This window comes from Pristiophorus japonicus, chromosome 20 (genome assembly GCF_044704955.1).
Source record: "Pristiophorus japonicus isolate sPriJap1 chromosome 20, sPriJap1.hap1, whole genome shotgun sequence".
NCBI classification, from domain to species: domain Eukaryota; kingdom Metazoa; phylum Chordata; class Chondrichthyes; family Pristiophoridae; genus Pristiophorus; species Pristiophorus japonicus.
The window spans coordinates 27443575-27457352 of NC_091996.1; the positions used below are offsets into that span (position 1 = coordinate 27443575).

A 13778-nucleotide genomic window follows, 5' to 3' on the forward strand; every position below is an offset into this window, starting at 1 on the left:
TGGGGTTACATTGGCTGCCCTCCACTCCATAGGAACTGATCCAGAGTCTATGGAATGTTGGAAAATGACTGTCATTGCATCCGCTATTTCCAAGGCTACCTCCTTAAGTACTCTGGGATGCAGACCATCAGGTCCTGGGGATTTATCGGCCTTCAATCCCATCAATTTCCCCAATGTAAGACTAACAATAAAATTCAGTTTACATTCAGGAGTAACTGCAGCACCTTGAACCAGAATTAACCTCAGTCAGCACGAAAGTACAAACTTTCTAGAAACCGTAGGTGTGTACTGTGATCCATGTTATGCTCTGGCTGAAGGACTTATCTAATCCCACTGACAACAATTGCTGAAATCGTTAAAAGCTTAACACACCCCTTAAAAAATGCTTTAAAAAAAGTATGCATTGTGGGGCGTGTAGGGGGGGGTACAATAAATGCATCGGGTAAATAAGAAAAAAATGCAATCGTCCTCGTGCATTCTAGATGCAAAAAGTTTTAAAAAGAAATATATCGATGGATACATTAAGAGAATGTGCTGCATGGGTAACCAGACACACACACTCCAGCACTGCGCAGCCCGCTCACTCCAACCTGCTGGCAAAGGTAGCGTGAGCGAAAGGCTGCCGGCGTTGTTGTTGTTGTAGCCCTACCCAATCAGAGGCGGCTTCTGCCGGGCATGGGCGCGCGCTGATTGGCCTAGCCGGCCGTCACTCAGCCAGTTTCCTCCCTTCCCCCCGCCCCCTTGCCTTCCCGCCCAGGACTTCCGGCGCCAGGCTGGGTTGTCTCCCTGTCCCTCCCCTCACAGAGTGTGCTTCGTGTTTGAGTAAACGGCGGACGGACGGACGTGGCGGCGGAGACGGAGGGAGGGGGAAGGCGAAGGATGAAAAAGCAGCCGGACCGGCGTTAGTCGGCGGCGAGTGCGCGATCTGTGAGTGACAGCCACTGCCCAATGCGCTCTCCCCCACCGGCGGCTCCTCACCGACTGCGGGCCGAGGTTTCAGGGCCTAGCGAGCGCTGGCTATGTACAGGTGACACACGTGTGTTTTTATTTTAGGACCCTGGCCGGCCGCGGAGAAGAGCCCCTGACATTTGACGGTATGTTTTATTTCTCCTTCTATCTCTCTATCACACACACGGTCCCTGAGACTAGGCCTCTGTAGCCTGGTGCTGGGGTAACAGGCGACACCCGCACCTTGCAGCTGCCGCCCCCCCCTCCCAAGCTTGTTTACAGCAGCTCGCTCGCAATGTTTTTACTGATTCTCCGAGCGCCGACTGTCTCGGTTTTCAGTAGGGGGGAGGTTAAAGTATTCTCGTCCCCTCTTTCCCCCCCCCCCCCAGTTCCCCCCCCCCCCAGTTTTCCCCCAAACTCCTTTCATCAATATATTCTTTTTATTTAGGAATAAAACACCCCCCCGCGCACCACCAGCTTCTCTCTGGGTCTGCCAAGGGCAGCACACCCGCTACACTCTGCTTTATCCTCACATTTACGTGGCAACCGAGGAACTACAACGCTAATGTGATTAGTCATTTGGCTGTGATCATTTTGCACACGTTAATGGACGTACAGAAGTAAACAAGGTTGTGGCAATGGCGAGTGGGTCAGAGGGCAAAAAATCTGCTTTAAGTTTGAGAGATTTTGCATACATTACACGTGAAAGCCCCGAGATTTTTTTTTACTTCAACTGATTGTGATTATTTCACATTGTTTATGAAGTTTTATTTATAATTCCAGTGATTTACTGATGATTGAAGCTGCCAGACCCTAGTTACAAGTTGTAAACAAATGGATAGAAGTGCATGGAGTTTTTGTTTTCATGGGTGCCATGCAAAATATTGTGACATGAGATTCTATTGTACTTTTGACTAGGGTAGGTAAAGCTGACAACAGAACACAACTGAAGTATATAAACAATACTGTTTGCACCTGGTGGAGCAGGTATAAGGTTTGGGGACATCTGTCATGTGCTTGTTTATACTGTGTTATGAATGCACCAAGTCTGTAAGGTTTCAGCTGTCATGAGTAAACTACAAGTAAGGTGTCTGAACTTGAAGTATGAGGAGCCACCTTTTGTGTACTTTGGAAACATGCAGATATGTTGGATTCTTTTAGCTAAGTATTCTTTTTGTTTCTGTACTTTCTGTATTTTGCTTTTCCTTCTGTTCACTGAGAAATGACATTTCAAATTTATTCTGGTATAACAAGGACTTTATCAATTATGAAATATAATAACAGCAACTTGCATTTGTACATGACCTTTAACTTGGGACAAAGTCCAATGGTGCATCACAGGAATATACTCAGACACAAATTGACACCAAGCCAAAGAAGATATTAGGAGAGGTGACTGAAAGCTTGATCAAAGAGTTGGATTTTAAGGAGATGTTTAGGGAGCGAATTCCAGTACTTCGGGCCGAGATGTCTTTAGGCAGAGCGTCCAGCGGTGGGGTAAAATGAGTGGGAGCTGAGTAAGAGGGCAGAGTTGGAGGAATCCGAGTTCTTGAAGGGTTGTAGGGTTGGAAGAGGTTAGAGATGGGGAGGGGTGAGACCATGGATCGATTTGAACACGGGGATGAGAATTTTAATTTGAGGCAATGGTGAATCGGGAGCCGATATAGGTCAATGAACACAGATGATGCGTGAGTGGGACTTTTTACAGGATAAGATATGGATAGGTTAGATGCAGGAAGAATGTTCCCGATATTGGGGAAGTCCAGAACCACAGGTCACAGTCTAAGGATAAGGGGTAAGCCATTTAGGACTGAGCTGAGGAGAAACCTCTTCACTCAGAGAATTGTGAACCTGTGGAATTCTCTACCACAAAGTTGTTGAGTGAGGCCAGTTCATTAGATATATTCAAAAGGGAGTTAGATATGGCCCTTACAGCTAAAGGGATCAAGGGGTATGGAGAGAAAGCAGGACTGCGGTACTAAAGTTGCATGATCAGCCATGATCATATTGAATGGTGGTGCAGGTTCGAAGGGCCGAATGGCCTACTCCTGCACCTACTTTCTAAGTTTCTATAACCAGGTTGGGATAAGCTGAAGTTTATGGAGGGTAGAGGATGGGAGGCCGGTCAATAGAACATTGGAGTACTGAAGTTTGGTGCTGACAGAGGCACGGGTGAGGATGGGCTGAGGCAGGTGGTGACGGGTGATATGACGGAGGTGGAAGTGAATGTTCCTTGTGATAGAGAGAATATGGCTCAACTTAGGTTCGGTTGGGACAAGAGGTTACGAACAGTCTGGTTCAGTCTGAGTTAGTGGTCGGGGAGGGAGATGGAATCGATGGCAAGGGAACGGCATATATGGGGTGGGGGGGGGGCAAAGACAATGGCTTTGATCTTTCCAAAGTTTAATTGGAAGAAATTGCGCTTCATCCAGAACTCTGAGACAAGCAGGTTGACAATATGGAGGCAATGAAAGGATTGAAACAGGTTTTGCTGAGGTAGAGCTGGGTGTCTTCAGGGACATGCATGTTGACCCTTTGAGTGATGTCACTGAGGGGTAGCATGTCGATGAGAAATCTGAGGGAACCAAGGATAGATCCTTGGGGAACTCCAGAGGTAACTATGAGGGAATGGGATGATAAGCCAACGCAGGAGATTCTCCAGCTACGACTGGATGGGTAAGAGTGAAACCAGGTAAGGGCCACCATGCCATTTGCAAGCTTGGCCTCCTATTTGATCCCGAGCTGACCCTGCATTCCTCTCCACCTGATACAAACTTGAACTCATCCAAAATTCTGCTGCCTGCACCCTAACCCACACTAATTCCCACTCGCCCATCACCTATGTGCTCGCTGATGTACGTTGGCTCCCGAACCCATTGACGCCTCAAATTTAATATTCTCGTTCTTATGTTCAAATCCCATCATGGCCTTGCTCCTCCCCATCTCTAACTTCCTCCCTTGAAAACTCTGTTCCTCCAGCTCTCTTCTGACTTTAAGACGATATCCTCGGCGCTATCATCCAAAAGCACAACAGCAGGTTCCACATGTATGCTGATGACACTCTGTTCTATCTCGCCACCAATGTTCAGCTGTTTTTCGGTCCCACGCAGCTCGGGACCGGCTTTCCCAGTGTGAAATTTTGCGCATACGCGAAACATTGAATGGGCCACGCACTCAAAAATAATTAGGGGGAACATGGCTCACCACCATATCTCTGGACCCCTCCACTGTCTGTGATTTGTGTCATTGCTTATCTGACATCCAATATTGGATGAGCAAAAATTTCCTCCAATTAAATATTGGGAAGACTGAAGCCATTGTCTTTGGTCCCTGCCACAAACTCTGTTCCCTCGACCACCGTTTCCATCTCTGGCAGCTGTCTGAAGCTGAGCCAGACGGTTCACAAACTTGGTGTGTTTGACCCCAAGATGAGCTTCCGACCACATATCTGCTCCATCACCAAGACTGCCTACTTCCACCTCTGTAACATCGTCCATCTCTGACCCTGGCTTAGCTCTACTGTTACAAAAACCCTCATCCATGCCTTTATTACCTCTAAACTTGACTCTTCCAATGGTCTCCTGGCCAGCCTCCCATCATTCACACTACATAAACTTGTGCTCATACAAAATTCTGCTGCCTGTATATTAACTCACTCCAAATCTCATTCACCCATCACCTCTGTGCTTGCTGATCTACACTCCAGGGTCCCAGGGGCAGCACGGGCCAGCCCACATTGCGATATGTGTGCGCACTAGGTCCGTGCAGCAGAGTTGGTCTCCAGTTGTCTTGGGTAATCCTTGCCATTGGACCAAGACCTAGCTCTGTCAAGCCCGTGTGGTAGCTGGTGTGCAACAGCTACCACACATGAAAAAAAATCCGCGCACAGGCATCTTCCATCCTTGAGGATGTAGTTCGGGTCCTTCATTCGAAACACCTGTGAACTCATCCTTTTTTTGGTATGGAAGCAAGTCGTCCTCGTTTCGAGGGACTGCCTATGATGATGACACTTCTATCTCTAACCTTCTCTAGCCCTACAAGCCTCCAAGATCTTTGCATTCCTCCAATTTTGGCCTCTTGCACATCCCTGATTTTAATCGCACCACCATTGGCAATTGTACTTTTAGCTGCCTTGGCCCTAAGCTCTGGAATTCCTTCCCTAAACTTCTCTCCCTCTCTTTTACGATGTTCTTTGAAACCTACCTCTTTGATCAAGCTTTTGGTCATCTGTCTTAATATCTCCTTCTGTGGCTTGGTGTCAAAAATGTTTTTATTGATGGCACTCTTGTTAAGTGCCGTGGGACATTTTGCTATGTTAAATGCACTATGTAAATGTAAGTTGCTGTAAGAGTTCCATGTGAAATGAGTTTGGGCAGTCGCAACCAGTGAGCACAAAATTGTTGCTAATTCAGCACAATTTGCAAACTCCCTCAGTGAGGCAACAGGTTTGCTGGTATAGAAAATGGTTGTGGGAGACGTGGGGCGAATGTCACAGTAGTGAGGTTTGGATCAAGGCATGTTGCTGCAGCAGAACAGAGGGAGATTTACTGTGCATCTTGTAGGTACTGGGTGCTTGAAATGAGAAGAGTTCCATTCGTCCGCTCACGTTAAGATCCCTCAACTTGTCAAGTGCACAACATTTTTAATTTAAAATAAAACTCAAACTTTTGTGTCTTACCTCATCGCTTTAAATGTTCAACTGCATTCATTATTGGAGCAACGGACCAGGACAACCATGCTTTGAGCTCTCTGAAAATGGACTTCTTTCTTGGTCACTTTTGCTTCCCAATTCCCTCCAGAGTGGAACTCAGCACACTATTTCCTTGGAAGAATCCTGAAATTTGTACAGTAGTCAAAACTGCCAATTAAGGTATGATCTGCTACAAAGAACCTATTGCAGCTACTGAACCTTGCAAACTGCTACTAAAATTGGTTGCAGCAAGATTTAAGAACATAAGAAATAGGAGTAGGTCATTTGGCCCTTCGAGCCTGCTCTGCCATTCAATAAGATTATGACTGATCTACCTCAACTCCATCTTCCTTCACTTTTTTATGTGTTTCATTGAGATGTTGGGAGATAACCTCAGAAAGCAGGATACCAACTGCTGAGGTAGTCTCTATCACTTTTGTTTTTTTCTTCTGCATTTTGTGGAAAGAACATACTTGGGCAATTTTCTATATTGTTGGGTAGATGCCAGTGTCTTAATTGTACTGGAATAACGTGGCTTGGGGAGCAGCTACCTATGGTACCCAGATCTTCAGCACTACAGGCGGGATGTTGTTAGGGTCATGGGCTTTGCTGTGTCCCGTGTACTCAACTTCTTATTGGACATTGGCATCTATGATCGTAGGGCTCAAGAAGAGGTCAAATTAGATCATCCACTCCACTCTTTTGGTTGAAGACGCATGCAAATACTTCAGCCTTGTCTGTAGCATTTGTATGCAGGTCTCCTCCATGCTTGAAGGTGAGTTATTCATGAAGCTACCTCCTCCCATCTGTTGCCTGATTGCCTACCACCATTCTCAAATGGAAGTGATAGGGTTACAGAGCTTTTCTCTAATCTGTGGATTATGGAACTGCTTAGCTATTACTATAGCCTTCTGCATTTGGTATTTAGCATGCACGTACCCTGTGATGTAGCTTCACTCGGTTAGTGCCTCATTTTAAGGTATGGCTAGTGCTGCTCCTAGCACACTCATCTACTCTCCCTATTGAATCAAGGTTGATTTTTTTACTCGTAGGTCTTGTTAACCCCCACCCCTCCCACCCCTCATTTTTTGATTCATAGGCCCTGAAATTGCGGCCTCTCCGGATGTGTACGACGTGCGCACACGCCCGAAGAAGCCTCTCTTATTCTGGGTTTAGGCACACAAAGCGCATGCGCCGAACTCCGGCACTTGCAATCAGTCAACATTTCTTTTGACAGTTCCGACGCATCCCTGGGTGAAGGGCCTTCGAGGACGGAGATTCGGGCTATTTGCCCAACTCTTGCCCAGCGAATGTCCTTCAAACTCTTACGCCTGGAAAGGCCTGCTTTTACCAGCGTAAAAGTTTAAAAAGATATAAAAATTAAATTTTATCAATCTTTATATTAAAAATTCTGTCCATTAAGATCAGTTTATTTTTAACCCTATTAAAACATTTTCAAAAAATAATTATTTTCCTAAAACATTTAATTCAATTTCAATTAATTTTAATTGTGAGGTGTTTTTTTTATTTGTTTTGTGTTTGTGTTTTTGCCAATATTCTCATTGATAGTAATGGGAGCTCGTACAAACGGAACTCACAATTATTATCAGACAATATTACATTGTGATTGGTGGTCCAGGCCCACGTGATCCCAGGTTGTGGTTACGTTCCTGGGCCGCTGCGCATTTAGGCCTTGAACCAGAAGTGTTCGTTCCTCCGAACCATCAGTACTTTCGTTTAAAAAAAAAAAAAAAAAAATTGGTCGGAAGCTTCCGACCGCAATTTTTGGCCCATAGTATTTTGAACTTCTTGACTTGTGATTTTCATTCCTTCTTGCTACTTCCTGAAATTTTCACTGCTTGTTGCGATTTGCTGTTCTCTGAATATAAAAATATGAGGGCAAGAAATTTGCATATATTTTGCTAAAGTGATTTCAAAATGCATATATGGAGGAGAAATGCAATAGCATGAAATATGTAAATTGTATTTACGACTGGCAGATTTCTTGTGGTGTGTCATGCAGTTTTATAGGGGTGTTTTGTCATGTAACAAGCAATGTATTACCTGGGCCACTTATTTCTGCTGGCTAACACAAATTCTCTATTTCAGTGGTATTTTGGGGATTGAAATCCACAGTTGTTTGTTTTTCTCTGAAATCAGTGGCAGTGTGCTTGTATTCATAACTGTTACAGGATGAAAGAGTGGCACTTATGGAAATGTGTATTATACACATGACTTGATATATAAATATTCCTTTACTTGTATATTTAATTTTCATCTGTTTTTTTAAAAAAGCTGGTATGCAAGATATACCAGGATAGATGTAACTATCTGGCATTTAGTAGGAGTGGGAAGTCATGTGATCTAGCAGTAATGGTGGGAGACAGTTCTGGGCTCAAGGTACAGAGGGATGGTCCAGGGATTTGGCAGCAGTGAGCGGTACTGAAGTACTAAAGTCTGGCATCCTGCATCAGGGATGTTGTTTAGCTGGCAACACTGTGGAAGGAGAGCCTGGGGTTTGGCAGACCTGGGTGCGGGATGTGGGTCACTGGTTGATGCCCGGGATTTTCCTGCAATACCAAGGGTAATAGTATTTCACTGGCTGTAAAGCACTTTGAGACATCCAATGGTCGTCAAAGGCGCTATATAAATGGAAGTCTTCCTTTTTTATCAAGGAAAACTGGTTTTACAGGAACCAAAGAGTCTTGATAGCAGTTGGTGGAGCGAGCCTGAGTGGGGTTGGTTCCTGGCTCTGGCAGCACAATTTTGTAAGTTTCTAATACACATGTAGAATTAATTGTTGTCCGATTGGTTCCTGTAAAACTAGTTTTCCTTGGATAAAAGAAAGAAAGACTTGATTTATATATCATCATCGTAGGCAGTTCGTCGAAATCGAGGAAGACTTGCTTCCACTCTGAACAGTCCAATACGGGAATTACAGTCTCTGTCACAGGTGGGACAGACAGTTGTTGGAGGAACGGGTGGGTGGGGAGTCTGGTTTGCCGCACACTCCTCCTGCTGTCTGTGCTCGGATTCTGCAAGCTCTCGGCGACGGGACTCGAGGTGCTCAGCGCCCTCCCGGTTGCTCTTCCTCCACTTTGGACGGTCTTGGGCCAGGGATTCCCAGGTGTCGGTGGGGATGTTGCACTTTATCAAGGAGGCTTTGTGGGTGTCCTTGAAACGTTTCCTTTGCCTACCTGCAGCTCGCTTGCCGTGTAGGAGTTCCGAGTTGAGCGCTTGTTTAGGGAGTCTCGTGTCGGGCATGCGGACGATGTGGCATTCGTCTTTCATTACTATTGGACGTCTCGAAGCGCTTTACAGCCAATGAAGTACTCTTTGGAGTGTAGTCACTGTTGTAATGTGGGATGAATAAGAATCACAAATGGGTTCCATTGTCTCTGTTTCTCCGGCAGAATAAATAAAAACAAAGGCTGCTTGAAAATAAAAATTATTGAAAATTTTCAATCAGCAATATTCAGTCAGAAATGTGTGCATCTTAGAAAGTGCTGTGATTGGTTGAGGCTTGCAACCAACATTCTCTATAAATGGCCAGCCTTCCTATCACTCATAAACTCCCCCAGAGATTATCTTTGAGAACAGTATTTACTTGTGATGATTCCCAAAGATGTTTTTGGGATAACGAGCTGAACAACAAAATGGTTTATGTTGTTACCAGGAAAATATACCCAACAAAAAGTTACTTGGTGCAGCTTCTTGGGTTTTCCACGTGTTGACGATTAGATTCTTATAGTTTCGGTCACCAGATAATCAAGCTCACAACAATAAAATATATTTTAAGACTTTTAGCAACATGGCAAAATGCAGAAAGAGCAGGAACAGAAGTGCAGTTATCTTAAGTCTGGTCTTTTCCGTTCAAGTCTATTTTGTTCAGAGACGATGGTTATGCTGCCAATTCTAATACACCAAGAGTGTTTACAATTCAGGAAATGTAACCGTCTTGATCTTTCTATGAACATCCTCAACTTTTGATTATGGAGGGCCAATCCAAATCACTGTCCCTATTTTCACACCCATATATCACTTCTTGTTTTTTTTTTACACGATAGCTACAAAAATAAGGCAGGTTATGACATTATTACATAACCTCCAAGCATTGTGATTTCAATTGTCTAACACTTTAGCTCTCGTAACAGCCGGTATTTTTTCTTTATCGGAAAAATATAAAACAACAACAGCAAGCTTAACAGAATCGCACTGACCTGCTATGAAAGGTCACAAGTAGTCACGTAAAGGCTATCATCAGCACAATAGTCTTAAAGAAAATATGTAACAGTACAGCATTTATGATCCATTATATGGACATGTTGTCCAGCTGGCCAACATACTCCACAACAAATAATGAGTGTTTCACTCACCTATTGCAACTTTTATAAACTTTATGTACAAAGCAGTTTGCAATCCGAGGCCCTGAATCACCTTCACCCCTTTCAGACCATCAGGGACCATCACCCTTATTCCTGCTGCTCAGTCTGTCTCCATGACCTAGTCCTTATTCAAGTCCCCACTGAATTATTAAAGAGACAGGAATAAATATTAAAATCAATAAATGTGAAAACCAAGCAACTACCAATAAACTTTCCAATTCCTGTTTTTTTTAAAAAGTAATTAATTTAACAAGAGCCATAGGGATAAAACTATCTCACTTACATGCTAATAGAATGAAAGTGGAGCAACTATTTGAGCACATTGTGGGTAACAAAAGTTTTCAGATACAAGAAGTGCTGAACCGTATAAGCAGACACGAGAGCAGAGATAAAAAGATAACTAGCTAAAATGAGAAACACTATTCAATTCCTGTGGAATCTTTAAACATCCTGTTTGAGGAACAGCATCCTCAGGATATATATATATCACCAAAATTCAGAAACCTAGTCAGTCAGTTTGCAGTGGCAGTAACCATATCCGCCTACAACATTAAGATCAGTATATCAAAACATTGATTGTTACCTTAGACGGAAAGGCTGCAAGTGCTTGCTGATTATAGATACGTCATTTGCAGTGGAAAGCAAATTTTCAAAGGCCAAACCAAAAAAAAACCTGAAAAGAGCAAAGGTGGCAAAAGAATGAATGCAAATCAAGTAGATGACAATTCAGTCAAAAAATAACTTTTGTTATTGTAACTTACTTGGACAACACACCAGATAGTAAGGCTAAGATCGGGTTTAGTGTGATCTCCCTGGTGCCAAAACTCAATGTTGGGGCTCACATGTGGATATTAGGCATTTGGTTGAGATACTGGAAAGTAATTGCATTTGCGGATTTGCACTCGAGCAGCAGGAAAGGAGGATGATTTGTCTCGATAAATAACAAGGCATTATTTCAGCAGTGAATGTTAAGTCACGTCTGTTAAAGGCCTATCAGGCCACAATTGTTGATGCTGACAAAATATTAAATCAGCAAAACATTAGAACATAAGAATTAGAAGCAGGAGTAGGCCATTCGGTCCCTTGAACCTGATCCGCCATTCAATGAGATCATGGCCGATCTACCTCAACTCCACTTTGCTGCACTATCCCCATATCCCTTGATTCCCTTAATATCCAAAAATCTGTTGATCTCTGTCTTGAATATACTCGAAAACTGAGCCTCCACAGATTAGAAGTCAGAGGCTGGATTTTTGGCGTTAATTTTTCTGGGGCGATAATGGCGGCGGGGCGGGAAAGTTAGCGGCGGGAATAGTTTGCGCATCAGTGTGTAAGTTTGGGCAGCTGCGCCCTGCGTCGGGGTGCAGCATTAAGCGAGGCATTGCACATCCCTCTTAGGGTGTTAGGATGGGAAACTCCCGAACTACGGAGCTGGGTCAGGAGAGCTCCAAGAGACGCCCACGGGGGGTGGGGGACGGTGTGGAAACTGAAAAACAATGCATCAAAAACATTGCCCATGCCACCACAATACAAATCGGCAAAAAAATTAAAAGAACAAACAATCACACTTACTTTAGGAGCCCATCACCTACCTCTCTGCTGTCGGCATCGTTGGACGGCCCTGAATTTCCATGCGGTCAGTGTGGGGCGTGCTTTGTGGCGTACGGGCCGGGCAAGAATCAAAACTCGTGCCGGTGTCGCATCAGGGGTGTTGCACACCTGGCGCAGCTCTTCCTGGTGGTGCTACTCAGCGCCGCCGCTAAACCGGACCCGAAGATCGCTGCGGGGCGCTGGAGGCTGACCGCTCGGCCAAACCACCTCACCGCCACCGTTGCCGCCGCTCCGGGCTGAAAATCCAGCCCCAGATGTTTCAGTAGACAACTTGGGCACTAACTGGATTTTGGTGAATAGTTTACTGTCTCAATTTGGTAACTCCTGATGTCACTCAAGGAACTGTTTGTCAAGGAGTCAGAAAATGGTCAGTATAGGATATTGTTGCAAGTTCTGTGGAACTTAAAAGTATCCTTTTAGAAGTGAGACCTTAACTATAGTTTGAACGTTAGAAATATTTCTCCTTCAATGTTGAGTGTTGTTAAAATGTAACTCTTCTGATTCGAATAGAACCAAAAATACTGTAACGTGGAATATGATTGATTTTATTAACTGATCAGTACTCCATTTATGATAGGCCCATCAAACTGCCTTCTAATGGACTGGCACTGTGGGTTAGCATATTGCTCTTTCAACTCTAGGATATGGGTCAGCTCTAGCCCAGGTTGTTGGATCTAAGCCTCCCCTAAATATATATTGGCTGTACACTATGAAATTGTGAAGACTTTCAAACCAGTTATTAATTCTTCTTCATGCATTCCACAAAAACTGTTAGTACTTAAACCATAAGTATGTGTGGGAAGTGCACAAGTTTCCACAGGATAAAAAACGGGCGCCCCTCCGAGCTGGGCGCCCGTTTTTCGCACCTAAAACGGCGCCAGAAAAAAAACGCGCTATTCTCGAGCGCTTTGCAGCTCCTTGTCTGTTTGGTGCGCGCCCAGGGGGGCGGAGCCTACACTCGCGCCGATTTTGTAAGTGGGAGGGGGTGGGTACTATTTAAATTAGTTTTTTTCCTGCCGGCAGTGCGTGCGCGTTGGAGCGTTCGCGCATGCTCAGTGTGAAAAAAAACATTGGCACTCGGCCATTTTTGTAGTTCTTTGTAGCTGTTTAATTTTTGAACATTTTTTAATAAAATCACATTGACATCAGCACTGAGGCTACCCTTCTCACTGTCTCCTTCCCCTCCCCACCCTCCACGGCAACAAATGGCTGTCTCCTTCCCCTCCCTCCCCTCCGCGGCAACAAACGGCTGTCTCCTTCCCCTCCCTCCCCTCCGCGGCAACAATCAGCTGTCTCCTTCCCCTCCCTCCCCTCCACAACAACAACCCGCTGTCTCCTTCCCCTCCCTCCCCTCCGCGGCAACAAACCGCTGTCTCCTTCCCCTCCCTCCCCTCCGCGGCAACAAACGACTGTCTCCTTCCCCTCCCTCCCCTCCACAACAACAACCCGCTGTCTCCTTCCCCTCCGTCCCCTCCACAACAACAACCCGCTGTCTCCTTCCCCTCCCTCCCCTCCGCGGCAACAAACCGCTATCTCCTTCTCCTCCCTCCCCTCCACAACAACAAACCGCTTTCTCCCCTCCTCCCCCCCCCCCCCCCCCTCCCTCCCGCTCAACGGCAACGAGCGGCTGCAGAATTCTCCCTGGCTGAAGCACTTTCACACAGGTAGGAAGATGGTTTATTTAATCTTTTCTTTGCTTATAAATGTTTATTCAGGTTGGATTTATTTGTATAAATAAGGATTTATTGTAGAATTTAATGAGTTCCCTCCCCCCCCCCCCCCCACCTCGTTCTGGACGCCTAATTTGTAACCTGCGCCTGATTTTTTTAATGTGTAGAACAGGTTTTTTCAGTTCTACAAAAATCTTCACTGGCGCCATTCTACTTTAGTTTGGAGTACGTTTTCACTGTGGAAACTTTCAAATCAGGCGTCAGTGGCCGGATACGCCCCCTTTTGAAGAAAAAATTCTGTTCCAAAGTAGAACTGTTCTACCTGACTAGAACTGCAGAAAAAAAAATGTGGAGAATTGCGATTTCTAAGATAGTCCGTTCTCCACCAGTTGCTCCTAAAAATCAGGCGCAAATCATGTGGAAACTTGGGCCCATTGAAGCTACTCCAATGTAGCTGGAGACTGAACAGGCTGG

The 13778-nt window shown here is 44.9% G+C and overlaps 1 protein-coding gene across 5 annotated transcripts in view; it reads left to right on the forward strand.

The window, feature by feature from the left end:
* The first annotated feature begins 760 nt into the window (after positions 1 to 760).
* Positions 761 to 13778, forward strand: part of mapkap1 (MAPK associated protein 1) — a 253838-nt gene continuing 240820 nt past the window's right edge. For 3 of the 5 annotated variants that reach the window (XM_070862645.1, XM_070862643.1, XM_070862644.1), the window contains exon 1: positions 761 to 1094. The gene's annotated coding sequence lies outside the window, so the exon portion shown is untranslated. The remainder of the gene's footprint in view (positions 1095 to 13778) is intronic. The other 2 variants (XM_070862641.1, XM_070862642.1) reach the window with 2 other exon arrangements.